The following is a 26,859-nucleotide window of genomic DNA, read 5'->3' as shown; positions in this document are numbered from 1 at the left end:
AGGGATCAAACCCGGGTCTCCCGCATTGGAGGCAGATGCTTTAACCTCTGAGCCACATACCTATCTATATGGGAGAAGGAAATGCCAACCCCCTCCATTATGCCTGGAGAATCCCCATGGACAGAGCATCCTGGCGGGGCTACAGTCCATGGGGTTGCAAAGAGTTGGACTAAGTGACTAACGCACATGCATCTATCTATCTCGCTGCACTTTCTTCTTAACGTTCTTTTCTATCATGGTGTATCTCAGGAGACTGAATACAGTTCCCTGTGCTCTCCAGTAGGGCCTTGCTGTTTATCCATTCCACATATAAGAGTTTGCGTCTGCTAACCTTGAACTCCAAGTCCACCCCTTCTCCCCCTCCTCTTCCCCTTGGCAACCGCAAGTCTGATCTCTATGCCTGTGAGCCTGTTTGTGCTTCGCAGATGAGTTCCTTTGGGCCATATTTTAGATTTCACATGTGAGTAAAATCGTACAGTGTTTGTCTTTCTCTGTCTGCCTCATTTCACTTTGTTCAATAATCTCCAGGTCCATCCATGTGGCTTCCGGTGGCGTGACTGCATTCTTTTTTTTTTTTTTTTTTATGGCTGAGTAGAAGGTTTTAAGCTTATGTCTTTCCAGGTGTGTTCTGGGGAGAGAAGGCTGGCCATACCTCTGTCTGGTAGCACCGATTACTCTGTACCTGCCGCCTTCAACTCTAAAAGTGAGGGTTGAATAAAACATGCATTTCAAAGGTAGCTGTACTTAATGCGTGATCAGTTTTAGTTATAGAGTTCAAAGCTCGTTTGAACACCCATTCCCTTGGAGAACATGTAACTTGGATGTTCACAAAGCAAACACCTGCAATGTCTCACTTCCCTGGTGGCTCAGACAGTAAAAATTCTGCCTGCAGTGCAGGAGACTCGGGTTTGATCCCTGAGTCGGGAAGATCCCCTGAAGGAGGCAATGGCAACCCACTCCAGTATTCTTGCCTGAAGAATCCCATGGACAGAGGAGCTTGGCAGGCTTCAGTCCCTGGAGTCTCAAAAGAGCTGGATATGAATGAAGTGACTAACACTCTCACTGTCTCACCATTTACTGAATCTTTGTAGCAGGCTAGGGACTAGAAATATGCTTCCAAAAGGGCTGGTTTGAGGGGCCTTATAAAGCTGAAACTCCAATACTTTGGCCACCTCATGGGAAGAGCTGACTCATTGGAAAAGACTTTGATGCTGAGAGGGATTGGGGGCAGGAAGAGAAGGGGACGACAGAGGATGAGATGGCTGGATGGCATCACTGACTCGATGGACGTGAGTCTGAGTGAACTCCGGGAGTTGATGATGGACAGGGAGGCCTGGCGTGCTGCGATTCATGGGGTCACAAAGAGTCGGACACGACTGTGTGACTGAACTGAACTGAGAGATAAGGAGAGATCCAATTTTGTTTCAATAAAAGTAAGGACAAAGAACAGGTGGAGGGAGAATTCCCCTGTGTTCCAGCAATGGAGTGTCTGTACCTCCATTGCAGGGGACCCGGGTTCAATACCTGGTCCAGGAACTGAGATCGCAGAAGCTGCCAAGTGCAGTAAAAATAAATGAATAAATGTCAGTTTGTTTTGTTTTGTTTTTTCAAAAAAAAAGAAAGGAACAAGGGAGGACCAAAGAGATACATTCTAGAAGCAAGGAAGGATTATGTAAAGTCAAAATGTTCTGCCATTCTGATGGATACAGCCCATGGAGAAAATAATTAGCCTTTGTTCCAGCCATCCTCACTTCCCAGTAAGAAACCTTGTAAAGAGAAGAATCCGCGGATTCAGGCATGTGCTGCTTTTTTGTTAAACGATGCAGTAGAAGCCAAGACCCAAAGTGTTAGTTTAATAAGAGAGGAAACAGTGGCCTTGGCCAAGAAGTTCATTTGGGTTTTTTTCCCACACGATGTTGCCGCAAAGCTGGAATGAACTTCTTGGCCAACCCGATGGTTCAGCTGGCTGCAGTGTGATGAAGCTGCTGGTTTTGAATGCAGTTTCTCTTAAATGCTGTGTTTCTACCCAAGGCTGAAAGTTGTCTTCAGCACCAGCTTGGCCTGCAGTCACACACATACTTGCAGGACCTTCCTAAGAAATGGCTGAAAGTGTCCATTTTCTGACTAAAAGTACTAAGACTTTTGTTCCCTGCAAATGTCCAATTCAATATAAGCAATGCAGGGAAAGGCTTAGAGTTATGTAGCTTCATACCCTTGAATTACAGCCTCGAGGAAACAGTTGCTCCACAAGTGAAAATAGCTATTCCCAGGGAAACGAAAAGAAAATGTAACACAGTTAGATGGTTCTTGCAACACCCAGTGATTGTTTTATTTAACCCACTTGTAAAGCAGAGACGTTACTTTGCCAACAAAGGTCTGTCTAGTCAAGGCTATGGTTTTTCCAGTGGTCGTTGTATGCATGTGAGAGTTGGACTATGAAGAAATGTGAGCACCGAAGAATTGATGCTTTTGAACGGTGGTGTTGGAGAAGACTCTTGAGAGTCCCTTGGACTGCAAGGAGATCCAAGCAGTCCATCCTAAAGGAGATCAGTCCTGAATACTCATTGGAAGGACTGATGCTGAAACTGAAACTCCAACACTTTGGCCACCTGATGTGAAGAGCTGCCTCATTGGAAAAGACCCTGATGCTGGGAAGGATGGAAGGCAGGAGGAGAAGAGGATGACAGAGGATGAGATGGTTTGATGGCATCCCCAACTCAATGGACATGGGTTTGAGTAAACTCCGGGAGTTGGTGATGGACAGGGAGGCCTGGTGTGCTGCGGTCCATGGGGTCGCAGAGTCGGACACGACTGAGCGACTGAACTGAACTGAATATTTAAAAGGTGCATGTGTGTTTGTGGGTTCATACTGTCTGTCCCAGACTGTGAACAAAAATTCCTCCTAGTTTTATCTCTTGTCAAAAGCTCAATGCTTTATTTTTTTTTTTAAGCCATTAAGCAGGTCTCTTTGGCTTCAGATATGGTGAATGGAAGCACTGGTAGTACAATGCTATATTTAAAAGAGATAATCCACAAGCACATAGTGTATGGCACAGGGAACTCTGCTCAATATTCTATAATAACCGAAAAAGGAGAAGAATTTGAAAAATAGTACATGCAATCATTGTGTATGTATAACCGAACGTCTTTGCTGTTACCTGAAACTGACACAACATTGGTAATCAACTACACTCTAGTATAAAATAATTTTTTTAAAAATGCCAGTCTAGCTTCGATACAGGATACAGGATGCTTGGGGCTGGTGCACTGGGATGACCCAGAAAGATGATATGGGGAAGGAGGTGGGAGGAAGGGTTCAGGATTGGGAACTCATGTACACCCGTGGCGGATTCACGTCAATGTATGGCAAAACCAATACAGTATTGTAAAGTAAAATTTAAAAAAAATAAAATTAAAAAACAAAACTGCTGGTACTGGAAGATATTCACATAAATGTGGTCTCAGAAATGATCTTGAGGGGACTTCCCTGGTAGTCCAGTGGTTAGAACTCAGCACGTTCTCTGCCATGGCCCAGGTTCAATTCCTGATTCTGACCCTGAAGGGATTTCCCTGGGAGTCCGGTGGTTAGAACTGAGTGCTTTCTCTGCCATGGCCCAGGTTCAATTCCCAGTTCTGACCTTGAAGGGATTTCCCTGGGAGTCCGGTGGTGGTTAGAACTGAGTGCTTTCTCTGCCATGGCCCAGGTTCAATTCCCGGTTCTGACCTTGAAGGGATTTCCCTGGGAGTCCGGTGGTTAGAACTGAGTGCTTTCTCTGCCATGGCCCAGGTTCAATTCCCGGTTCTGACCTTGAAGGGATTTCCCTGGGAGTCCGGTGGTGGTTAGAACTGAGTGCTTTCTCTGCCATGGCCCAGGTTCAATTCCCGGTTCTGACCTTGAAGGGATTTCCCTGGGAGTCCGGTGGTTAGAACTGAGTGCTTTCTCTGCCATGGCCCAGGTTCAATTCCCGGTTCTGACCTTGAAGGGATTTCCCTGGGAGTCCGGTGGTGGTTAGAACTGAGTGCTTTCTCTGCCATGGCCCAGGTTCAGTTCCTGGTTCTGACCCTGAAGGGATTTCCCTGGGAGTCTGATGGTTAGAACTGAGTGCTTTCTCTGCCATAGCCCAGGTTCAATTCCTGGTCAGGGAGCTAAGATCGCATAAGCCCTGTGTTTCGATGGGGAAAAAATGGCCTTGAAAACCAGAGTTTTGAGATGCCGGGGACAGAATGCTATTTTTGTTCCCTGTTCAATGCTTCCTAACACATTCCATCACTTGGGAGTGACGACGGTATGGACACAGTGAATATAGAATGAGGTTGGAAATACCTACTTGCTCTACAGAGCATCTTCCTTCCATTGCTTTTGGTCTGTTTCTACGTGGACACCTTGGGCGTCGCCGCTTCTCTGGGGCCAGAGTTGTCATTTTCTGTCACAGTCTCTCTCTCACCTCCTTTCCGTGCAGTACGTGCCTATGCAAGAAGCTGTTGGAGGACGGCTTCAGTAAGGCAACCCTGTGCTGAAAAATGGCATAAACGTGCAAGATGGGTCACCCAGCCATCGCTGGGCGGATAGCAAGAGAGGCCCTAGACAGAGGCTAAAAGACCAGAAGCATCGGCAACTCTTGCTATAAAAACATCTCAGGAGGCTGTGAAATTAATCCCTTCTGAGCCCAGTGGGAAGAGAGAAAGACTGAAATCAATTGCTATCATTTCAGGGTGACACCGAGGAGCTCCGGCACCAGGGTCCTTTATGTCAGCAGAGAAAAGAATTCAGTGAGGGCAAAACAGTAGGTGAGACGTGGTTTATTAGAAAAGGATGCTTCTGAGGCTTACAGGCAGTCAGGCAAGAAATGCTGCACCCTGAGAACTTACCTGGCTACAAGTTTTATAATCAAAGAAAAGTGGGGAGGGGGAGAAGATCACCTTTTCCTTCATTCTTGAGTAGATGTCATGCCTCCCTGATCAGCTCCTCCTCCAGGTTGAGCAGGGGAGTTTTCTTGTCCCTGCATGATCAAGCTAGGTCTGCAAATTTTTGCTGTTTAGGTGTTCAGAGACCGTGTCCTAGGGACATTAACTTTACTGAATGCCCTGGACAAGATGTGGGCCTCATGCCACCACGGTTTTATTGTTTGGGGGCAGGTCCCACGCTTCTCTCATGGGCTTTTGTTGCTAAGCAAGCCTGCTTGGTTTTGTGGTGAAGCAAACCTGTTTTGTTGAGTTATCAGGAACTCACAGTTCAGTTCAGTCGCTCAGTCGTGTTCCACTCTTTGCGACCCTATGGACTGCAGCACGCCAGGCCTCCCTGTCCATCACCGTCTCTTGGAGCCTACTCAAACTCACGTCCACTGAGTCGGTGATGCCATCCAACCATCTCATCCTCTGTTGTCCCCTTCTCCTCCCGCCTTCAATCTTTCCCAGCATCGGGGTCTTTTCCAGTGAGTCAGCTCTTTGCATCGGGTGGCCAGAGTATTGGAGTTTCAGCTTCAACATCTGTCCTTCCAGTGAATATTCAGGACTGATTTCCTTTAGGATGGACTGGTTGGATCTCCTTGCAGTCCAAGGGACTCTCAAGAGTCTTCTCCAACACCGCAGTTCAAAGGCATCAATTCTTCGGTGCTCAGCTTTGTCTATAACTCAAAGGGCCTCACATTTTTTGCTTTTTTAGGCGTATAGTCCACTAGTGGGATTGACTATTGGATCACCTATTCTACCCCTTCATTCTGTCCCTGTCAAGATGGTTCGATCCTTCAGGCTACCACACTCCAGTCCTTCCCCACGACACTCTAAAGCACACAGCATCCTAGCCACTGCGGGCTCTGAAAACCGTCCCATAGCACTGGTTTGTGTGGAGGTGCAAACTGCAAGACATAGGGGGTGTCACACACTTAAAGGGTGGTGTGAGCTGTAAGGGAATCGCTCCAGGAATCTAAGAGAATACTTACTGCCTCTCCCAGCAATGCTTAGAAATGAAGTTACGGGACTTCCCTGGCAGTCCTGTGGTTAAGACTTCACCTTCCACTGCACGGGGGGTGTGTTTGATCCCGGGTCTGGGACCTCAAGTCCCACATGCTTTGACGCCAAAAAACCAAAACATAAACCAGAAGCAATATTGTAACAAATTGCATACAGACTTTTAAAATGGTCTACAGTAACACACACCTAAAAAGAGAAAGATTTTTAAAACAGGGAGCTCGTATTCTTTGCTCACTACCCAACTTCTGCTGTTATTAAAAAATCAGATTATGACTTTTCCATGTTTTTTTTTTTTTTCTTCCAGAAATCCAAGATAATGAATAATGCAGGGAAGGGGCCAAAATCCGTGGGAGTTAAGGCTGTATTTTCACTAAACTTTATAATTCAATGTACCGGTTTTATGTCAGTGGATTATGTATTATACACAGTTTACTAGCCATTGAGTTATAAGCATTTTACAGTTTAACGATACAATTAAATGGCTATTCTCACATAAATAGATTCAAGGCAGGTCTTTCCCTTACCCACATCCCATGATTTTGGTTGCCTAGAATTCAACTTCGATTTTTGGCCCCTAGTCGCATAATTAGAATTTCAGAATCTGCAAGCTTCCTCTGCAAAGTCACACCTTTCCAGCTTTCTTCTCTAGTCCCCTCTGCTCTTTGTCATTTATTGAAATTCCAGCTATACACACACACACACGCACACACACACGCACACAGACATGCACACACACACACAGAGGAGTTTAGTTGCTTTACAGTGTTGTTACTGTCAACTGTACAACAAAATGAATCAGCCATTCGTATACACATATCCCCCTCTGTTTTGGATTTCCTTCTCATTTAGATGACCCCAAAGCCTTGAGTAGACTTCCCGGTGCTGTCCAGAAGGTTCTCATGAGTCATCTAGTTTATACCTAATAGTGTATACACAGGGTGTCCCTGGAGGCTCAGCTAGTAAAGAATCCGCCTGCCCGTGGAGTAGATGTATGTTTGATCTCTGGGTAGCGTTACTGCTAAATCAGATGATACAGAATCTGCATGGAATACAGGAGACCCAGGTTCGATCCCTGGGCTGGGAAGAGCCCCTGGAGAAGGGAATGGGCACCCACCCCGGTATTCTTGCCTGGGAAATCCTTTGGGCAGAAGAGCCTGGTGGGCTACAGTCCTTGGGATCAAAAAGAGTCAGACAAGACTTAGCGACTACACAACAACACCCACGTGTATATATGTTGATTCCAGTCTCCCAGTCCCTCCTACCCCCTCAAATTCCAGCTGCATTTTCAGCCACAGAGCCATTCATTACTGGGCCGTTCTTGGTTACTGTGATTCCTCTCCTGTGTGCTAACAGAGTTCCTACTCTTTGGAACTTATTTTGCTTTCTGACTTTTCATGAGTCTGTTTTACATTTATTCTGTAAGCCCTTAAGATCTTAAAGTGGGCTTCATATCTTAACTATTAATTTTTTAAGACTCCTCGTAGCCAGTAAAATGTATACGGTTGATTAAATTATAATAGTATCGAACCACATGGAACGTGGCTGCTTGGGAGGCACAGAATAAAAATGAAATCTGGATAAATGAATATAATGACTAATAAATAAATTAATACATTTATTTATTCATCTGTTTTTTGCCCTTTTACACTTGCTTCTATATTTGCAAATGATAACGTGATTATGCATTTTGAGCAGTGGGATTACAGTACGCATTTTTTCCCGTGGAAAAACGGCATTTAATTAACAGTTAAAAGAAGATGTATCATTCATGGAGTCTAAGAACTGAAATAATGCTCATTGCTGAGACTAGAAAAAGCATTCATATAAAAGTTAAATATTAATCCCTGGAGGACATTGGTAGAGAACAATCTGTATCATAATTCCAGACATTTTGTAATTAAATCCCATTTTTTAAATGCACAAGGAAAATGGAATACAGAGAAAATGGCAACTGTTGAGTGAGACACTATTCATCACCATAAACTACTTAAGTCTAAGATTCATGTCCCTCTACAGATATAACTCACTGGAAGATACATGACTGAGATTAAAATTCCGTCTTTCACTTGCCTCCCCAAAATGAAGACGAAATCAAACTCAATTGCACCTTGGACATTTAATAACAAATAGCAATAGCAAATATTTATTTCATCCAGACACTCATTCGTCTGGGAAAATGAGTATGAACACCGATAAAGAACGATGTGAATTATGGAAACAAAGGAAAATGAGACTGCAGAGAGACAGACCGTTTGACGTGATTTATGCCTGCTTGCTGTTCCAATAAGGCAGACAGCTGCTTGGGCTTCCCTAGTGGCTGACAGTAAAGAATCTCCCTGCAGTGAAGGAGACCCAGGTTCGTTCCCTGGGTCGGGAAGATCCCCCGGAGAAAGCATAGGCTACCCACTCCAGTATTCTTGGGTTTCCTCTTGTGGCTCAGCTGGTAAAGAATCTGCCTGCAATTCGGGAGATCTGGGTTTGATCCCTGGGTCGGGAAGATCCCCTGGAGAAGGGAAAGGCTACCCACTCCAGTATTCTGGCCTGGAGAATTCCATGGGCTGTATAGTTCATGGGGTTACGAAGAGTTGGACACGACTGAGCGGCTTGCACTTCACTTCATGACCTTGCAGCCTTGGTGTCACTCCCAAGGTTATGTTACGTTACAAAGCAAAACGGGCTCTGTGGATGTGACTAAGGTTACTCATCACCTGGCCTTTGTATTTCAGTTCGGCTGTGGTAGACCTTTCTGTCCTGCGGGATCTTTAGTTGCAGCCTGTGAACCTTGGTTCCGGCTTACAGGATCTAGTTGCCCTGACCAGGGATTGAACCCTGGACCCCCTTGCATTGGGAGCATGGACTCTTAACCACTGGGTAACCCGGAAGTCTGTCAGCTGACCTTAAGTAGGGCGATTGTCCTGATTTATAAAGGTGGGCCCAGTGGAATCTCAGGAGCACTTAGAAGCGGACAAGAAGGGGAGATGTGCTGGAAACAGATGCCACGGGGAGCTGAAGCGTGAGAAGGACACGTGGTGCTGTTGCTGGTGTGATGATGAAGCAGGTAACATGGTCAAGATGCGAGTCAGTCTCTAGAAACTCAGAGCAACTCCACAGTACAGCCAGCAGGGAAACCGGGAGCTCAGTCCTACAACCGCAAGGAACTGAATTCTGCCAACCACCACAATGAACCCAGAAGACGTTCTTTCTCAGAGTCTCTGCGTAAAAGCCCGGGTCGCCCAGTACGTCTGTAGCCCTGTGACGAAGTGCACGGGTGAGTAAAATATTGAATGAGAAGCGGGGGACACGTGATTTCCCTGGAGCAAGTAGAAGATGAAGAGAAGTTTAAAGAGCCCTTCAGAGGGAAGGAGCAGGCCAGGACTCCAAAGATGCTGAGTCTGAATCCACAGGAGGAAAAAAAAAGTACAGAAGGCAGAGGTGAACAGCAGAAAGAGGGAATGCTCGGGAGGGCCAACCGGATTGGAGGATTAGCGAGTTAAGGGTGGCTTTTTAATTTTGTTAGGTGCCTGTCTACACTGGCTCTTTGCTGAGGCAGGCAGGATCTTCCATCAGGTCATACAAACTCTTGGTTGCAGTACGAGGGGTCTCACTTGGGCCTCCTGCATTGGGAGCTTGGAGTCGTAGCTACTGGACCACCAGGGAAATCCCTATGGTGAGCTTGGAGATGCATTTTGTCAGAGCTTTAGAGAGAGGCTGTAAAGGACCAGGGGTTTTAAGCAGGGAGGAGGTGGTGACGATAGGCAGGCGTTGAAAGCGGGTTCTGCTTCCCATTGGGATGATGTAAAAAGCGGGGTTGAGCGGGACAAACACACGGTAAAGAAACTTTTTCAATTCTTTCTGAATAAGCGAGAAGCTTCTGTCTGAATGTCGACAACAGGAATTGATGGGAAGAGGCAGGGCGGGAGGTGCGGATGGAATCCGGCCACCTTCCGGTCATTCAGTCTGGTCTCCTCTGTTCTTTCACTGAGGCATCCAGATGCTCTCTAGGCTGACTTCAGGTCTGTCCTTGTCTTGAATAACTGTCCTCATGCACTTAAGTACTGTCTGTGTCTCCTTTGCTTTCTGAGTCTTCAGATCAAGAGTTGGCTCCTCCCAGCGGGTGGCCAAAGTACTGGAGCTTCAGCTTCAGCATCAGTCCCTTCAGTGAATATGCAGGGTTGATGTCCTTTAGGACCACTTACTTGAGTGCTGACTGTTATTAGTTGTCAGACAGTTAATGCAATTTCTTAATATTGGGAAATGCATATTATGGAACTAACAGATGTGAGAGTTGGGCTGTGAAGAAAGCTGAGCACCGAAGAATTGATGCTTTTGAACTGTGGTGCTGGACAAGACTCTTGAGAGTCCCTTGGACTGCGAGGAGATCCAGCCAGTCCATTCCAAAGGAGATCAGTCCTGGGTGTTCTTTGGAAGGAATAATGCTAAAGCTGAAACTCCAGTACTTTGGCCACCTCATGCGAAGAGTTGACTCATTGGAGAAGACCCTGATGCTGGGAGGGATTGGGGGCAGGAGGAGAAGGGGACGACAGAGGATGAGATGGCTGGATGGCATCACCGACTCAATGGATGTGAGTTTGAGTAAACTCTGGGAGTTGGTGGTGGACAGGGAGGCCTGGTGTGCCGCAATTCATGGGGTTGCAAAGAGTCGGACACGACTGAGTGACTAAACTGAACTGAACAGATATCTTCTGTATTCATTTGCCATCAAGAAAGAAGACAGCATTAGGAACACAGACTTTTATCGATTCCACCAAGTATACTAAGTAATTTCAAGAAACGGGTTTACCTCTTGAAACCGAGTGCGTTGCCAATAGAGGCAGGAAGTTATCCTTTGGCCGTAGCCCTTGAAAAGCTGTGAGATGAAATGAAAAGCTTCTGAAATAGGGCAGTAAAATTGATAAGTACTCAGGAAAGTTGATGAGTCACTTCAGGTTTGCATAGCCTATCACAAAGATCATTTTTAATCTTATGAAAGGTATTTTACAGTAGGGTTGCTCACTGTATATACTCCAAAATACACATAAAAGAATTTTTTTTTTTTTTTTTGCGGGAAGGTCAAGTCAGTGAACATAGATACTAAGGAATGCATGCGATTAAGAAAAAATACCTGAATGAAAGACATCATCATATTGGCTGAAAAGAGACTGGGAGTTGGAGATATATTTCAAAAGTTGCCCAGTCTTTGAAACAATAATGCTTCAAGAAAACTGCAGTGAAAAATGCGTGTTGTAAGTATTCCTCTCCTGGCCTGATCATACACGTGGTTTCAGCTTTTGCAAAACCAGAGATCCCAGAAACCGTAATATAGGAATTCACCTAACTTTACGAGTTTTCACTGGGCCTAGTCATTAGGGGACGTTGGTCCGGTCACACCAATGTGCTGTGGACTCAGTCGTTAACTGAGAGATTCAGTACCTAAAGTACGTCGGAAAACATGCCACGTTGATGCGCGCGTATCATCAGTCCTTTCAAGTTAGCTGTGTCGTTTCTGTTTGCAGAACAGAATAACTCCTCGTTATTTCTCTCTTATTGTTAATTTTTCTTGCAGTGTAGTTGCGTTATTTTCTGCTGTACAGCCGAGCGAGTCAGCCGTCCGTCCAGCCCATATCCATATATCCCCTGGTTTCTTTTTTTTTTGGATTTCCTTCCCGTTTAAGTCAGCACAGAGAGTGTATTCGTTCAGCGAGAGTTCCCTGTGCCACACAGCGGGTCCTCATTGGTTATCCGAGTGTGTATGTGTCAACCCCGATCTCCCAATCCCTCCCACACACTCTTTCCCATCTTGGTGTTCATGTGTGTGTCCTCACCTCCCTGATTCCATTTCTGCATAGCACATAGGACCATCAGAACCATTTTTCTAGTTTCTGCGTATATGCATTAATATACGATACTTGTTTTTCTCTTTCTGACCTACTTCCCTCGGTGTGACAGTCTCTAGGATCCATCTCTTTCCACATATTTTTATTTTTGGTTTTGGTTCATATCTCTGTAAGCATCTACTGCATAACCCTAGGCATATGCGCTTTGACACATGGAAAAACCTGTTTGTGAAAGAGAAGTGAAAGAGTAAAAGTCGCTCAGTCGTGTCCGACTCGTTGGGACTCCATGGACTGTATCAGTTCAGTCGCTCAGTCATGTCTGACTCTTTGCGACCCCATGAATCGCAGCATGCCAGGCCTCCCTGTCCATCACCATCTCCCGGAGTTCACTCAGACTCACGTCCACCGAGTCCGTGATGCCATCCAGCCATCTCATCCTCCGTCGTCCCCTTCTTCTGCCCCCAATCCCTCCCAGCATCAAAGTCTTCTCCAATGAGTCAACTCTTCACATGAGGTGGCCAAAGTACTGGAGTTTCAGCTTTACCATCAGTCCTTCCAAAGAACACCCAGGGCTAATCTCCTTTAGGATGGACTGGTTGGATCTCCTTGCAGTCCAAGGGACTCTCAACAGTCTTCTCCAACACCACAGTTCAAAAGCATCAATTCTTCAGTGCTCAGCCTTCTTCACAGTCCAACTCTCACATTGATACATGACCACTGGAAAAACCATAGCCTTGACTAGATGGACCATAGTTGGCAAAGTAATATCTATGCTTTTGAATATGCTATCTAGGTTGGTCATAACTTTTCTTCCAAGGAGCAAGCGTCTCTTAATTTCATGGCTGCAGTCACCATCTGCAGTGATTTTGGAGCCCCCCAAAATAAAGTCTGACACTGTTTCCACTGTTTCCCCATCTATTTCCCATGAAGTGATGGGACCGGATGCCATGATCTTCGTTTTCTGAATGTTGAGCTTTAAGCCAACTTTTTCACTCTCCTCTTTCACTTTCCTCAAGAGGCTTTTGAGTTACTCTTCACTTTCTGCCATAAGGGTGGTGTCATCTGCATATCTGAGGTTACTGATATTTCTCCCGGCAATCTTGATTCCAGCTTGTGCTTCTTCCAGCCCAGCATTTCTCATGATGTACTCTGCATATAAGTTGAATAAGCAGGGTGACAATATGCAGCCTTGACGTCTTCCTTTTCCTATTTGGAACCAGTCTGTTGTTCCATGTCCAGTTCTAACTGTTGCTTCCTGACCTGCATACAGATTTCTCAAGAGGCAGGTCAGGTGGTCTGGTATTCCCATCTCTCTCAGAATTTTCCACAGTTGATTGTGATCCACAGAGTCAAAGGCTTTGGCATAGTCAATAAAGCAGAAATAGATGTTTTTCTGGAACTCTCTTGCTTTTTCCATGATCCAGCAGTGTTGGCAATTTAATCTCTGGTTCCTCTGCCTTTTCTAAAACCAACTTGAACATCAGGAAGTTCACGGTTCACATATTGCTAAAGCCTGGCTTGGAAAATTTTGAGCATTACTTTACTAGCATGTGAGATGAGTGCAGTTGTGCAGTAGTTTGAGCATTCTGTGGCATTGCCTTTCTTGGGGATTGAAATGAAAACTGACCTTTTCCAGTCCTGTGGCCACTGCTGAGTTTTCCAAATTTGCTGGCATATTGAGTGTAGCACTTTCACAGCATCATCACTGAGGATTTGAAATAGCTGAAGTGGAATTCCATCACCTCCACTAGCTTTGTTCGTAGTGATGCTTTCTAAGGCCCATTTGACTTCACGTTCCAGGATGTCTGGCTCTAGATGAGTGATCACACCATTGTGATTATCTGGGTCGTGAAGATCTTTTTTGTACAGTTCTTCTGTGTATTCTTGCCACCTTGTCTTAATATCTTCTGCTACTGTTAGGTCCAGACCATTTCTGTCCTTGATCGAGCCCATCTTTGCATGAAATGTTCCCTTGGTATCTCTAATTTTCTTGAAGAGATCTCTAGTCTTTCCCATTCTGTTGTTTTCCTCTATTTCTTTGCATTGACCGCTGAAGAATCCTTTCTTATCTCTCCTTGCTATTCTTTGGAACTCTGCATTCAGATGCTTATATCTTTCCTTTTCTCCTTTGCTTTTCACCTCTCTTCTTTTCACAGCTATTTGTAAGGCCTCCCGAGACAGCCATTTTGCTTTCTTGCATTTCTTTTCCTTGGAGATGGTCTTGAGCCCTGTCTCCTGTACAATGTCACGAATCTCATTCCATAGTTCATCAGGCACTCTGTCTATCAGATCTAGGCCCTTAAATCTATTTCTCACTTCCACTGTATAATCATAAGGGATTTGATTTAGGTCATACCTGAATGGTCTAGCAATTTTCCCTTCTTTCTTCAGTTTAAGTCTGAATTTGGTAATAAGGAGTTCTCCATGAAATTCTCCAGGCCAGCATACTGGAGTGGGTAGCCTTTCCCTTCTCCAGGGGATCTTCTCAACGCAGGAATCGAACCCAGGTCTCCCTCATTACAGGCGGATTCTTTACCAGCTGAGCCACAAGGGAAGCCCTTGATATATAGAAAAAACCTGTCTAATAAACCTATAAACTGATACCTCTTTAGGGATTTGCGCTGCTGCTGCTGCTGCTGCTGCTGCTGCTGCTGCTGCTAAGTCACTTCAGTCGTGTCCGAGCCTGAGCCTCCCAGGCTGCTCTGTCCCTGGGATTCTCCAGGCAAGAACACTGGAGTGGGTTGCCATTTCCTTCTCCAATGCATGAAAGTGAAAAGTGAAAATGAAGTTGCTCAGTCGTGCCCGACTCTTAGCCACCCCATGGACTGCAGCCTACCAGGCTCCTCCGTCCATAGGATTTTCCAGGCAAGAGTACTGGAGTGGGGGTGCCATTGCCTTCTCCGGGGATTTGCCCTACAAAGTGTCAACTTGTAATACGTCAACCCTGCACCCCACCTTGGACCCTCAACATCAAAAAACCACAGCAGAAGATGCTGACCTTTTGCACCAAAGGATTATAAGTACCAGCAGGATTAACCAGTTGATCTTAATTTGCATCATCTGCTCACAATGTCACGATCCCATACAAAGCGAGTGCGTTTTGCATATGAACATGTTCCTCTCAAAATGCTAATGTTTCCAGTCTGTAAAGCAAACCTTGCCTGCCATGTTTTGCTACTTGGTTTCTTTTGAGACAGATATTTGTTTTCGGTAACAATGCTGAGATCGGATGGTGTAAAAAAAAAAATGATGCCGTTGCTATTATAATTTGAAAACGTTTTGGGGGGAAATGTTTCATGGTGTAACTTTTTTCTTTTTAATGTAACGTTTCAAGAATTTCCATACCATGCTTGCTCAGGGGCCATGCTAATCTTTGTATCCTTGCAATTTTAGTATATGTGCTGCTGAACCAGCCACCATGCTGTACTTTTGAGAGAGTATTACATGACATTAAACGAGATGGTCAAAACACTCTTTATCCTCTGACAACAGATCCTGTAATCTGTGTCCAACTGAGTTCCATCTTCTCCTGAAGAGATCTTGTCCACGTGTATAATCCCGCAAGCGTTTATGTTGGTTCACTCACCACAGTACCCAATCTCAACACAACTGGGCAGGAAAAAACATCCCCGTTGGGTTGAGAACTTTCTGCATGAAACAAATCACGCTGTGTCCACTAAGAAAAGGAGTTGGAGATGGGAAACTGTAAGAAACCGACACAGCAACGCACGCCTAGATTTGTGTCCCTCTCTTGTCTCACCTTCCTGGCGGCGGTCACAAAATGTGATGTTCTTAAAAGAAATATGAGTCGGTAAACAGTTTCTCAAAAAGGAGATGGAAAGTGAGATTCATTATTTTCGGCTTTCTCCCGCTGTCTCCCTTATAAAGTCGCCGCTGTCACTCCAGAGCTTTCCTGAAATGCTGGATCTGATGCATTTAATTAATGAAGATCACTTCAGACTCATTTCCACCCTTCCCTAAATATTGTTATGCCGAATGGTAGTGGGCATTGCCGAGATTCAGCCAGGGCCATTTTGCACGCTTCAGCATCTCTTTGTATAAGTGAATTATATTAATTCAGAGGTGAATGATCCTTTGTTGTTGCTGCTGTTGTTTAAAATCATTTATTTATTTTGATTGGAGAATAATTACAATATTGTGATGATTTTTTTTTTGTCATGCATCAGCATGCATCGGCCACGGGGATACCTCTGTTCCCTCCATCCTGAACCCCCCTCCCACCTCGCTCCCCACGCCATCCGTCTAGCTTGTCCCAGAGCACCAGCTTTGGGTACCCCACTTTGTGCATCCAGCTGGCCCTGGGTATTTTGCATATGGTAATATACGTGTTCAATGATAGTCTCTCCCACCCTTGCCCTGAAGTAAGGGACTTCAGGGTCAGTTCAGTTCAGTCTCTCACTGGTGTCCGACTCTTTGCGACCCCATGAATTGCAGCACGCCAGGCCTCCCTGTCCATCACCAACTCTCAGAGTTCACTCATACTCACGTGCATCGAGTTGGTGATGCCATCCAGCCATCTCATCCTCTGTCGTCCCCTTCTCCTCCCGCCCCCAATCCCTCCCAGCATCAGGGGTACTCATGTTTTATTTTTGCTGTAGTGGTTCAGACATGCTGAATTCTCCTTCCCCCCAAGTGTTGGTGTTCAGTTGCTCAGTTGTGTCCAAGTCTTTGGGACCCCAGGGACTGCCGCACGCCAGGCTTCCCTGTCCTTCACTACCTCTCTGAGTCTGCTCAAACTCATGTCCGTGGATGATGCCATCCAACCATCTCATCCTCTGTTGCCCTCTTTTCCTTTTGCCTTCTGTCTTTCCCAGCACCGGGGTAGGCATTATAAATATTCCTGCGTGTGGCTTCTCCTCTACTTCTGGAGGGAGAAGTCCGTGCCTTTGGAGGTAGATTTGCCCAGGTGACTAGTGCAGACTTCTCGTGATGGAACACGAGGGAGAGGTGATAGACACCACTTCTGGGCAGAGCTCCTCACCTCTGCCTGCCTCTCTAGTCAACCTGCTGCTACCGAGCCTCATTTTGGGACAGAGGCATCGTAAGATCGCAGAGCCTCCCTCAGTCAGGTCTGTGAGTCACGAGGATGAGCTGAACCTGTCTGCATCCACACTGGGGAGAGAGGATGAGGAAGAAGTAAGCGTTTTGCAACCAGTGAGATTGTAAGATTTTTTTTAATACGACCCATTTTAGAAGTCTTTATTAGTTTTGTTACAATATTTCTTCTTCTTTTTTTTTTTTTTTAATTCTTTGGCTGCAAGGTACATGACATCTTTGTGCCCCGATCAGGGGTGGAACTCACATTCCTTGCTCTGGAAGGCAAAGTCTTAACCACCGGATCACCAGGGAAGTCCCTACACCTGTGAGATTTTAGAGTGGTTAGAGGCTGTCCTGTGACCAAGCTTACGGGGACTGCAGTATCTTTGGGGGAAACTGTGAAGGAAGAGAACACTCTCTAATGCTTTCCGTGGATGATACGTGTAAGGTCAGCATTTAGTTGCATGTAACTTGCAATTCTTGGGGTCGCAAAGAGTTGGACACGACTGAGCGACTGAACTGAACTGAACTTGCAGGGCATAAGTGGACATTCCAAAATCTCTGGCTGGTCTCAGAAGTTACCACCCATGAGAAATCTGATTTGGGGAACTTCCCTCGCGGTCCACTGGTTGGGACTTCGTCTTTCTTCCAGTGGAGAGGATGCTGGTTCGATCCCTGGTAAGGGAGCTAAGGTCACACATGCCTCACAGACCAGAAACATAAAAAGAGACACAATGTTGTAACAAATTCAATAAAGACTTTAAAAACGGTCCATATTTTTTTTTAATCTTTTAAAAAAATAAATCCTGGTTTTTTTTTCTTTGAACTTTTTTTTTTAATTCTTATTTTTACTTTATTTTACTTTACAATACTGTATTGGTTTTGCCATACATTGACATGAATCCTGTTTTAAAGCATCTTTTCCTGGGAGGTTATCAAAGCTCTTGACATTATGAGTTCTTAAGTAGTTGAGTCCTTTCTTGTTTAATATATGACCACAACGGGTTTCATCATATCACAAACCCTGAGACCTCTGGTACACAGTTCCTGGTTATGACTGAGCAAGAAGGAACTATAGTTAAAAGCATCTTGAGGAAACTTCCCTGGTGCTCCAATAGTTAAGTCTCCTCCTTCCAATGTATGGGCGCAGGTTTGACCCCCAGTCAGGGAACTAAGATCCAACAGGCGTGCATAGTGAAGCCAAAAAAAAAAAGGAAAAAAAATCTTGAGCATTTATAAACACTCCCAATATCACTAGATTAAAAAATAAATGGCACTCAGAGCTGACTCTCCAAAGTCAATACACAGAAATGTCATCTTTTTTGGAGTGAAGCTATTTTGACATGTTGAATTCCAATATTAAACCACAGCTGTCATTTCAGTACACATGGTTGAGGATTCAGGTAAAATTAGGATCATGACCAAAAGGGGAAAATGAAGACAGGCTTGATGGAAAGATGAAAGAGTTGATCTCAGTAGAAAACTAGGAGAAAATATGAGTTTATGCAGAGAATATCCTCCAAGTGGTGTCTTTTATCCCCCAAGGGAGAAAAAAAAAAGGCTTTCAGCTAGTATATTTATAGGTACAATTATAAATGTAGTATAATCCTCTTTTGAATTTTGAGAAATCCAGTAGAGAAAAATCTGACAACAAACACAATAGAAATAAGCCCAAGCTGCATAGTTTGGGGCAGATAAAACGTCTTCCCACCAAACATCCAATAACAAACAGCATAAGCTTTGAACTATTTTTTTGCTGCTATTTTAAAGCAAGCTGTAGATCTCACTGTCAACTGTTTTTCTTACATTCCTGTTTTGTGATAATAATGTCTATTGACAGCATTCGTTTCCCAGCATGGTATTGTACCCATCTCATTTTAAAATAATAGTCGTTTTTAAAAAGATAATGGAAAAAAAAGTATAAAATCAGCTAGGATTGTGTCATCTGGACAAAGAAACTGGCTTTCTTTTTCAAGAAATCTGATTTGACATAAAGAGAACTATTTCTTTGAACAGAAATACAGGTTGAAAACGCTTGAATTATTTGTGTCAAACTCAGGAAAAAAGTTCAGCTGACTCAAAGCATTTGTTGATGTAAATTAAATGATTGCATCACCTTGGAGAGAGAGACAATTTAATGATCCCTTCAAGGATGCTGTGCCAAGAATGGGCTTCCCTGGTGGCTCAGACGGTAAAGCATCCACTTGCAATGTGGGGGACCCGGGTTCCATCCCTGGGTTGGGAACGTTCCCCTGGAGAAGGAACTGGCAACCCACTCCAGTATTCTTGCCTGGAGAATCCCATGGACAGAGCAGCCTGGGAGGCTGCCGGCTGTCCAGACTCGCAGAGTCGGACACGACTGAGCAACTTCACTTCACAAGAATGCTAAGATGATGACATGAGATACAATTTGTCTTTTTTGTCATTCCCCTTCATTACATGACCCGGCGTCTGTGCCTTGAGTGCTGGTTTAATCACTCAGTCGTGTCTGACTCTTTGCGACCCCATGGACTGTAGCCTGCCAGACTTCTCTCTGTCCAAGGGATTCTCCAGGCAAGAATTCTGGAATGGATTGCCATGCCCTCCTCCAGGGGATCTTCCTGACCCAGGGATCGAACCCAGATCTCCTGCCTTTTAGGCCTATTTACCAGTTGAGGTACCTGGAAAGTCCATAAACAGCTCGGAGGCCCTCAAAAGCCACGTCTTCATGTCATGGAATATGCTTTTCTGGTCTTTATTCTTTCCTACATTCCCTCAGAGGCCTGTTTCAATGAGGATGCTGAGAGGGTGGGGTTAGAAACAGCCTTCCTGATGAATGTTCTGCCGATCCCAGGACACAGTAGGGCTTCTCCCGGATGGGATTTGTCAGTCTTTGGAACTCTTGAGTGTTCAACGGGGGTACTTCCTTGTGACAAGGAACTTGGTCTCAACTTGACGTCTGGTGAGTGACACCCCAGATCTCCATTCCCGGGAAGTCGACCTTGGGGATGGGGGAGGCAGCAAAAATGATCCAAAGAGATTTCTTCCTTGAATTTTTAAAAAATATTGATTTGTTTGGCTGTGCCGGGTCTTAGCTACAGCACATAGGATCTTTGAGCATTGCGGCGTGTAAACTCTTGAGTTGTGGAATATGGACTCTAGTTCTCTTTGTGTGCGTGCAAAGTCGCTTGAGTTGTGTCTGACTCTTTGTGACCCCGTGGACTCTAGCCCGCCAGGCTCCTCTGTCCACTGGGACTTCCCAGGCCAGAATACTGGAGAGGGTTGCCGCTTCCTTCTCCAGGGGATCTTCCCAACCCAGGGATCGAACCCCTGGGTCTTACTCCCTCCTGCCCTGGCACGCAGGTTCTTCACCACTAGCGTCACCCAGCCAGGGATCAAACCGGGCCCCCTGCTTGGCGTTTTAGCCACTGGACCAGTAGGGAAGTCCCCTCTTCCTTGTTTTTTACTTAAAGGAACGTCTCTGTGGGTTAGACACGGCTCTCTGTAACCCAAAGGCAGAGAGGTGAACAAGTCAATGGGGAGATAGAAAAGAAGATGATGACTGCGCAGACAAGGGCCTTGACGAAGGGTGAAGGACGTGTTTGCTGACATCATTCATTGACACCCCCAGTGAATATGGGTGGATGGTACATGGGAGCAGACAAAAAGGAGGGCCCAGATGCCCTGCAAACAGGTAGGCGGAACACCTGGGAATATGCACCTTCAGTGCCCAGACGCTGTCCGTGTCTCTTTCATGTAATATCGCTTGGGCTTCAAAGTTTTTATAAAGGGCTTGATTTAACCGGTAAAAACATAACATTTAAACCTAACTCCTTTCAACGCTGAGTGAATTCCAGTTGCCTAACTCCTCTATCTTACTTGTGTTCAGTTGCTAAGTCGTGTCCTTCTCTTTGCAACCCCATGGGCTGTAGCCCACCAGGCTCCTCTGTCCATGGAATTCTCCAGGCAACAATACTGGAATGGGTTGTCCTTCGCTCCTCCAAGTGATCTTGCCAACACAGGGATCGAACCCGCATCTCCTGCTTGGCAGCTGGATTCTTTACCACGGCAGCCCCCTCAGAAGCCCTGTCTTACTTAGGTTCCTCAAAACAGTGCTTTCTTTCATAGGAACATTGGTCTTTTCCCATCTCTTTTCCAACGTCCTAACCATCAGTATGCTAAACATCTCATCTTTCCCTCCTGCTTGGTTTCTACGAAGGAGAATGCTGCTACTTTACCGAATTGATTTCACTGAGCATTTGATAAACATCTGACATTTGATAAAGATCTATCCACACAAAAAGCACAAGCTGATGTGAATCTTAAGACTTGGCTAATTGTTCCCCACCCCGCCCCCTGCCCCAGATTTACGTTAATCATCTTCAACAGTCTTCATTTACCCTTAGTAAAGATTACGGGGTAAAATCAATATGATACGATAGGCTTGAAAGTCAAGTGGATTTTGAATGTGTTCAAAGCATGAATGGGCTTCCTTGGTGGCTCAGATGGTAAAGCATCTGCCTGCAATGCGGGAGACCCAGGTTCAATCCCCGGCTCGGGAACATCCCCTGAAGAAGGAAATGGCAACCCACTCCAGTATTCTTACCTGGAAAATTCCATGGGCAGAGGACCCTGCTGGGCTACAGTCCATGGGGTTGTAAAGAGTCAGACACGACTGAGCGACTTCACTTTCTCTCTTTTCTCTTTTAAAGCATGAATATGATGGTTATCAGAAATGACTTAAGTGGGTGCTGGTTTAAATAGCTTCACTAAAAGTCCCAAAGTATGCGTATATGTGAAATAATGACAATTTGCTCTCTTTGAGATTTATTTTATTTATTTGGCTGCTCCAAGTCTTCTTATTTGGGGCATGCAGGACCTTTCAGTTGCAGCACGTGAGAGCTGTCCTTTATCGAGCCCATCCTTGCATGAAATGTTCCCTTGGTATCTCTAATTTTCTTGAAGAGACCTCTGGTCTTTCCCATTCTATTGTTTTCCTCTATTTCTTTGCACTGTTCACTTAAAAAGGCTTCTCATCTCTCCTTGCTGTTCTCTGGAAGTCTGCATTCAGTTGGGTTTATCTTTCCCTTGCTCCTTTGCCTTTTGCTTCTCCTAAATTCTCAGCTATTTGTAAGTCCTCCTCAGACAACCATTTCAACATTTTGTATTTCTTTTTCTTCGGGATGATTTTGGTTACCGCCTCCTGTACAATGGTGTAGTGGTTTTCCATACCGTCTTCAATTTGAGCCTGAATTTTGCAAAAAGGAGCTCATGATCTGAGCCACAGTCAGCAATAACGTCAGATATGCAGATGTACGCTTCTAATGGCAGAAAGCAAAGAGGAACTAAAGAGCCTCTTGGTGAAAAGTGAGAGAGGAGCGTGAAAGAGCTGGCTTAAAACTCAACTTTCAGAAAGCTAAGATCATGGCATGTGGTCCCATTGCTTCCTGGCAAATAGAAGGGGAGAAAGTGAAAAGAGCAACAGGTTTTATTTTCTTGGACTTCAAAATCACTGGAGATGGTGACTGCAGCCATGAAATTAAAAGACACTTGCTCCTTGGAAGAAAAGCAATGAGAAACCTAGACAATGTATTAAAAAGCAGAGACATCACTTTGCCAAGAGAGGTCCATCTAGTCAATGCTATGGTTTTTTCCAACAGTCATGTATGGATATGAGAGCTGGACCATAAACAAGGCGGAGTACCCGAGAATTGATGCCTTCAAACTGTGGTGCTGGAGACAATTCTTGAGAGTCCCTTGGACAGCAAGTAGATCAAGCCAGTCAATCCTAAAGGAAATCAACCCTGAATATAGGAAGGACTGATGCTGAAGCTGAAGCTCCAATACTTTGGCCACCTGATGCGAAGAACTGACTCATTAGAAAAGACCCTGATGCTGGGAAAGATTGAAGGTGGGAGGAGAAGGGGACGACAGAGGTTGAGATGATTGGATAGCATCACAGACTCAATGGACTCAAGTTTGAGTGAACTCCAGGAGTTGGTGGTGGACAGGGAGGCCTGGCCTGCTGCAGCCCATGGGGTCGCAAAGTGTTGGACGTAACTGAGCAACTGAACAGCAACCTGGGATCTAGCTCCCTGACCAGGGATTGAACCCTGGCTCTTTGTGTGGGGAGCTCAAAGTCTTAGCCACTGGAGGACCAGGGAAGTCCTCAGAATAATACCAGATCTCTGGGGAAAACAGCTCATAGCTCTTGGATTGTCCATGGCTTGGGGGTGGGGTGGGGTGGGGTTGGGGGTTTGGTCAGCAGCTTCATTCCTAGGAAACAAAGAACTCAACCACAGGGCTCACCTGGGAACCTAAGATTTGAGGCTGCTGCTGCTGCTGCTAAGTCGCTTCAGTCGTGTCTGACTCTGTGCGACCCCTGTCCCTGGGATTCTCCAGGCAAGAACACTGGAGTGGGTTGCCATTTCCTTCTCCAATGCATGAAAGTGAAAAGTGAAAGGGAAGTCGCTCAGTCGTGTCCGCCTAGTAGCGACCCCATGGACTGCAGCCTACCAGGCTCCTCTGTCCATGGGATTTTCCAGGCAAGATTTGAGGCTACGATTATGCAAATCCGTCTATTGTTGACCCAAGTACAGGCTATTGATTGTTGCCCTTGGACTTTGCCTGTGAATCCTGAAGACTGCCTTCCTGTCTCTGGATATCCACCTCTGTTCCACGCTGGTCCTCCTAAGCCCTTTCAAGCTAATTGCTTTGCTTGTACTATAATCTGACATCAGAGAAAAATAGCTCGCGTACAGATTGCCCCGCTTCTTGGGAAACCTGCACGACTATATAATTGAAAACGTTTCAAGCCTCTTGCAAAGCTGTTATGAAGCACTTGGGTTTGAACTATTTTTGTCTATTACTTGGGCCGGCACTTCTGTTTAAGAGCTTCCTATATCCCCGACAGAAAGAGGGGTCGTTTTGCAGGAACCAAGAGGGCAGCTACCTGCAGTGTTGAGTGGGCATGCCAAAGGGCTTCTTCACTGGTGAAAATGGAAGATGAGCTTTAGAAGCAGTTTCCCTGGTGGCTGGTGGAGGTGTTTTAGTCACTCACTCATGTCCGACGCTTGCGACCCCCTGGGCTGAAGCCCTCCAGGCTCCTCTGTCCATGGGATTCTCCAGGCAACAATACTGCAGTGGGTTGCCATTCTCTTGTCCAGGGGATCTTTCCCCAACCCAGGGATCGAACCTGGGTCTCCTGCAATACAGGACAATTCTTTACCTACGGGCCACCAAGGAAGCCCTTCACTGATGCCTAGAATTGGTCAAAACCGGTCAGAAATGGATGCCGAAAGCTCAGCCTCTCTGTACACCAGTGCCAAATCAAACGTCAGAGAGTTTCGGTTGAAGGAGAGAAAAGAGTGGCTTTTATTGTTTGGCCAGGCAATGAGGGATACAGCGGGCTCCTGCCTTGAAAAAGCTATGTGTGCCTACTTGGAGAGGACAGTGAGAAGTTTTATCGTAACGTAGGAGGAAACAGACAGAACAGCCTCTGTCTTGAAGGCAGGACCCCATCTTGGGCCGGACTGTGAACTTTGAGCTCTATGCCCATCTATGGAAACCAAGCCCCAGAATGAAAGAGCCCCAGGGCTTGTATCTAGACTCTCAGTCACCTAAAAGAATACCCTAGTTATCTCTGTAACCAAATAGAATCATACATTCTATTATGCTTATTGGGGTATGACCACAGGCCTATTGATAATTGTCCACTGTTAACTACCTAGGCTTAAGGCATATGAATCACGCGTTAACTTTGCTTGTATCTTTCTTTTCCTTTGTTCAGACTAGTTTCAGGTAATGTGGGGAGGTGGGTTTGGGCACGTATACTTAGGGTATATCCGGTTTTCACAAAAACGGGTCTCGGTCCTTGGCTAAGAGGAGACTCTGCCTGGGGCCCGCCGGTGTAATCAACTGCACTCCACCATCTGCATCGTCCTTCTGAGTGAGGCTGTTTCCCAGAACGCGTGGCTACAGCAGTAGTGGTTCAGAGAGGGCGTGATCAGCTGGTGGTCCTTCCTTTGACGGGTTGCTGGTGAGGTAACTAGGAGTCAGCATCATCAACCTTCAGTTCCAGCTGTTCTGGGGTCTGCACGCGTGTGGACAGCATACCCCCAGTCGTCGTCAACCTGTCCCACCTGGAGGGGTTTCAGTATCTGCAAAACAGCTCAAAGGTATTGTCGTGTGTATCCCTTGATGGGGAACCAGGACGATGCGTCAAGGCTGCTCTTGGCTTTTTGTTCCTTCTTGGTCTCCCATCCCTTCCCCTTCCCTGATTAGCCATGGCTTTGATCTGCCCTTTGGAACTCAGAGAAACTCAGGTAGGTTCAATCTTAAGAGGTGAGCAGTGGCCCGAAGCCAGATCGAACCTGGGCAGCCTGGATGAAAACCAGGAATCCCAGCCACCAGACCAGCAAGGGCTTAGAGGCTTGAAGCTGTTTCTCCCTGGATCTCTGCTCCCCGGTGAAAAATGCGTTTATCACGGAGGCCAAAACTGTCAATGCAGGTGCAATGTTGATTCTTCAGCACAGCAACAAGTGGGAGACCACACAGAGAAGCAGTTGGCTTAGTTGAGAGCAAGGCAGAAAGGCACATACCCAGAGAAAAAAGGTGTGGGCATCCGCCCTCGTGATCGAGAGTGCAAAGAGGTGGTTACATCGTTTATTTCTATAGGTCAGTTCTTCCGGTCTTTGTCTTCCTTCCGGCCAAGTATCTGGCTTCCCTGTCCACACCCGACCCACCCTGGGACCCTCTGCTGGGTGCCCACGCACCCCTCAGCCAAGATGGACGTTGCAGTGAAGGCTTCTGGGAAGAGCGTGACTCATTATGGGCTGGCCTTGGCCCCTAACTTTTGACCCACAAGGAGCCTTTCCACACGTCTGTAGTGTCTCCTTTGTCCCCAAAGGGGAGGGGAACGGAGATCCCTTAATCCTTTACTTAATCAGACAATGTTTTGCCCCTCTTTGTCTTTGCCATGTCTCTTACCTTGAGGTCTCTACAAGAGACAAAGGCTGGCTATTTACCCTGCTTTTGTTGTTACTTCCATTTCCGAGGGGCTGTTAGGAGGCTAACTGTAAATGCCCCAACCGAAGCCCAGCTATCTCTTGTCTCAGTAAATGCAAACAGCAGGCTGTCTGTAAATGCCTAACCTGGAGCCCATCTGTCTTCTACATGAATGAAGGCTGTTTGCTAGAATCAAAGTAATTTGGTGGGGGGGTGGGGGCCAGAAAGACATGGTGCCCAGGAACCCGCAGGGTCCTTCTTGGTCTCAGAATGTGCCTTGGGAGCCAGACCAAGGACTAGGCCCTTGTGAGGCAGGAGAGAGGTGGACCCCACTATGAGCATCTGGAATCTCTCCCCTGTGGACAGATATTCTGGAAGAGGAGGGAGAAGCCAAACCATGCCCAGAGAGGAGATGTTGTTGTTCAGTTGCTTAGTCATGTCTGGCTCTTTGCGACCCCATGGACTGCAGCACGCCAGGCCTCCCTGTCCCTCACCATCTCCTGGAGCTTGCTCAAACTCATGTCAGTGATGCCATCCAACCATCTCATCCTCTGTTGCCCCCTTCCTCCTCCTGCCCTCAGTATTCTCTTTTCCGCTTCTTCGCTTTGGGTGGCCAGAGTATTGGAGTTTCAGCATCCGTCCTTCCAGTGAATCTTCAGGGTGGATTTCCTTTAGGATGGACTGGGTGGATCTCCTTGCAGTCCAGCGGACTCTCACGGGTCTTCTCCGGCACCACAGTTGGAAAGCATCCATTCTTCTGTGCTCAGCCTTCTTTATGGTCCAGCTCTCACATCTCTGCCTGACTCTTTTCTTGGTGAAGGCTAATCCAGGCAGAGCCAGCCACAGCTGTTCTCCAGGGGATATGCCAAGATCAAAAGTTGGAGAGTATGGGATGTTTGTAAAACCATAAACCTCACCTTCTCCTGAAGTTTCTCCCTCTCTTTCCTGTCAGTTACCAGAGTTTATCATCCTCTGATGCAAGCCAGCCCTTCTTTTCTGCATTCACCGACTC

At 46.0% G+C, this 26,859-nt stretch overlaps 1 non-coding gene across 1 annotated transcript; it reads right to left on the bottom strand.

Moving 5' to 3' along the window:
- Nucleotides 1-15,117: 15,117 nt before the first annotated feature.
- Nucleotides 15,118-15,221, bottom strand: LOC138072064 (U6 spliceosomal RNA). The gene has a single exon (XR_011144217.1). It is a non-coding gene; the product is annotated as a U6 spliceosomal RNA (small nuclear RNA).
- Nucleotides 15,222-26,859: the final 11,638 nt, after the last annotated feature.

The sequence above is a fragment of the Capricornis sumatraensis genome, chromosome X, assembly GCF_032405125.1.
Source record: "Capricornis sumatraensis isolate serow.1 chromosome X, serow.2, whole genome shotgun sequence".
NCBI classification, from domain to species: Eukaryota; Metazoa; Chordata; class Mammalia; order Artiodactyla; family Bovidae; genus Capricornis; species Capricornis sumatraensis.
Note: the sequence above shows the minus strand (reverse complement) of the source record. Positions and strands in the feature narration are given on the sequence as shown.